Raw genomic sequence first — 3,805 nt, forward strand, 5'->3', positions numbered from 1 at the left:
AAAAAGATGGGAGGGGGGGGGGGATAGTGCAATATCCACATTCGATCGCTTATTTTCTAGACAGATGCTGCCGCACGCTCACATCCGTGTTCACAAGACAGCAGGGAATTAGAACTGTTGGAATATCACAATTTCGTGCTGATCACTAACGATATCACAAAAGCAGGAACGTTGCCTCGTGTGGCTACAAAATGCAGTTCCAATGAATGGATGGAAATGCTATGCTAAGGCCACAGTAGGGAGAAACTCGACGCGATTGTAATGAGTACTTATTAGCTCTTTCCAGCTATGTCCCGCAGTCTCCAGTCGAAGTTTCACAGCCAGTGTTTCCTTTTCGTTTTTCGAACCTTGGTGGTGGTAGCAGTTTATTTGACAATAAAAAGTGAACGAAAAGAATGTTGCCGGCTGCGGCCGTAAGCGCTTTCGGGATTTTTGTTATCATGCATGGATGCGCGGACGGAAAAAAAGAAAATCAGCATTACTTGCAACGTATCTCAACGTCACAGACTACCTCTCCCAAGCTATTATCGGGAACGGGTGGGAGATGAAGGGGGCTAACACACTGTGATATTGCTTTCTTTTCCTCTCCGCAGCTACTGACCCAACGACTTGAACGCAATATGTTTGTACCATTCTGATATGCCTTATTCTGCCCATTTTCTCTTATTTACTGTTACCATATCAGCTGTCTCTTAGAATTCTACATAGCACTGGCAGTGTGTGAGTAAACAATAAAAACACTCGCCATGCTTCGAAATCTCGGATTGATGTTTCACTGCAGGTGTTTTTCCTGGAATTGCGAAATAAACGTTTGCATGGTGAACGGGAATCAATAGCACACAAGCTACGCGCCACGCGCCTTTGACCTCAGAAAAGGCTGTGACAACACACATGGCAACCGCCCTTTGAAACCAAGAGGTCATCTACTGTTCCGCTGCATCCATTTCGACATCATCCATAGTTTTACGAAGGCCATAGCCCATAGATGTCTTGTGGCCCTTTGTTATGGATGCCAGTGGAACCTACGAAGCTTTATTTTGTAATATTGCTTGCCGTGGCTGCCGCTGCTAGTCATCAAAATATTTGTCAGGGTCGCGAGAAAAGAATAACTATAAAACAACGTGTACAACTCTGGAAAAAAATGGAAACAAAATATAATTTCTATAAATGTCAAAGATATAGAGACTTCGTGTTCAGGAAAGTAAAAACAGCGCTAAATTCTACACAAAACACACAGAAAGACGGACAGGACGGGCGCTGACTCCAACTGAACACAATGTCACATCAACTAGCCCCTCAAAAGGTCACATTCGAAATAGTGCCTCCTAAAAAAGAATCGCCAGGCACCATGGCAGGGCCGCCAAGGGGTGCGTAGGGGCGAAAGAAGCAGTACGGGTGTGCCAAACACGTTCGAGAGCGGTCGTCATTGTCGTGGCGTTTATCCCCCCTCCGTGACTAACCGCCTCCTTCTGCCACAACGCGAGGGAGAGGAGGTCAAGGTAGCGCAGAGAGGAGGACCAGACCGTCTCGGAGGAGCGCTTTTTCGCTTCCACGGACAAGTGGAGCCGCCCTGGTGGTTGAACTAACGTCTTGTCCAAGATGGCCGCCTTGGTACCCCCGCCTTAAACTTTAACCCCTTCGTTTTGGTCTTGCACTCCGACCGGGAAACTCCGTAATTGAAGTCAGCTGTCACCCGGGTCCTCTCCGTGCGTGCGGTCCATGGCGGCAGGCCCGAAAGTAATCACGCTCAAGTTGCTCGCAGCCATACACAGTAGAAACATGTCTGCCGGCTGCTTCGATCGGTAGCGGCTAAAAACCGCCCGCAATAACCTCGAGTAACCCCCAGAGAGCACAGTGTTGCTTGGATTTTTGCACTTCAGCCGAGCTGAATCCCTAGACTTCCCTAGTTCGGATCGTCCCCATGTGTCGGTGGCGCGGGGGCCGGGGCGGCCGCGGCAGAACGGTGGACCATGGGTGGACGGCGGCTAAAAATCGCCCGCAATAACCTCGAGTAACCCCCAGAGAGCACAGTGTTGCTTGGATTTTTGCACTTCAGCCGAGCTGAATCCCTAGACTTCCCTAGTTCGGATCGTCCCCATGTGTCGGTGGCGCGGGGGCCGGGGCGGCCGCGGCAGAACGGTGGAGCATGGGTGGACGGCGGCTGCATTTCGCATTCACGGTGCTCCGCTTATCTGTGCGACCACGAGCGTCATGGAACAGCTTCACCGCATACAGGTACGCATAATTGTCCGCTCTGTCCAATGCGGTATGCTTCTAATACTGCTAAGAATTTTCATTTGAAAGGAAAGCATCCTAACGTGTGTGGACCCTTTGTGAAAAATGCTGCAACGCCGTTTTCGTGTCACGTTTGTGGAAATGCAACTTTTACTAATCGGTCCCATTTGATGCAGGACTACCAGTGCCTGCACGGTTTTGTGCCGACGTACAGCACGCACCAGTTCAACACGACTGAAGGTGAGCACTACACGACGCATGTCAGCGCAGTCTGTGTCCCCTCTCGTTCTCCCTCCGCCCTGAAGCGCTGTTGGGAAATTATAAATACCAGCTCGCCCAGTCTGCAGTTGTTCAGCATAATTAGCTGTGCATGAAAGATTTTTGTCCTCTTTTGCGGCGCGTATTGTGTTAATTGCATCCAGTCCTTTGTGCCTTTTTCCCCATGCTTGCAGGATGTTGTGAAATCCCGCATGCTGGCTTTGAACGCATATAACAATGCCCCACTTCAGCCGCGTGGCATGTTTGCATTCTTACTTCTCACTCAACCTCTCATTATCTTGAATTGCCGACTATACCTGTGACCCCACGCACCTGTCAAACAGTAGCGTGCATGTTAAGCACTTAGTACTCGTTTTACTGATTGCTAGTTATGTGTTTACTAGAGCAAAGTGGAATAAGCGGTAACAAACGAAACGAATTATGGAAACAGTACACTGCATTGTGTGTGACAAATAGGTACAGGATGCATGCACGCTTGTGCTTCCCACCTTTGAACTGCTCATCCACTGTCCCCTTGACTGTTTTGAACAGGAATCTGTTCAGTGCTTAAATGTGATAAAAAGAAACTATTTCCTGGTCTGCGCCCTTCAATGCACAAAAAAAAGCCATAAAGTATTCATTATGTAGCTAAAGCATGCAAATGTGCAGTCCATTAGCTAGCTGACAATTGACACTTAAGGAATGAACATTCTGAGTAAGAAATATCTTGCCGGGTGCATTTTTCATTTCTTCTGTCACATTAGTCATTTTTCAGACAGGCAGACAGATTGAGGTTGTAGTGCGATCCAGGTCATATATAGGGTTGCCGAAAAGGTTTCGATGACCATCGCATCCCCCAAGTAGAATATACAGAAGCTTTTCTTCCATGTCGTGCGTTTCTGCTGCAGCTGTCATCCTTAGTTTTCTAAGAACTGAAGTATGTGAGCAGGTGTAACACAGAAATGAATGTGACAAAAATATAACATTGTGTGTACATTTGTTACAGCTGGCAAAATGAAATAATAAATCAAACTAATAGTGCCTTGCCTGCAAGAAGTGTGTTTGGTATGCTAAGTGTCAGTAAACAAAATATTAAAAACGGTGAAATAGTGAAGTGTAGAAGCATACCTTGGCATTCCTTTAAACGGCGTAGCAGATTGGGTTACTGCTGCTATGGGCTGCTTACAGAGATTTCAGTGCCCACTGAACATCACGCTCATTGAAATTTCAGGCGTGCATTTGTTGTATCCTTGTTCTTTTTTTGTGTGCATGCGTGTGTGCAAATATTTTTGTGGTAAGGTGCCTCCTGTGC

This window comes from Amblyomma mixtum, chromosome 10 (assembly GCF_055824585.1).
Source record: "Amblyomma mixtum isolate Tamu chromosome 10, ASM5582458v1, whole genome shotgun sequence".
Classification (NCBI taxonomy): Eukaryota; Metazoa; Arthropoda; class Arachnida; order Ixodida; family Ixodidae; genus Amblyomma; species Amblyomma mixtum.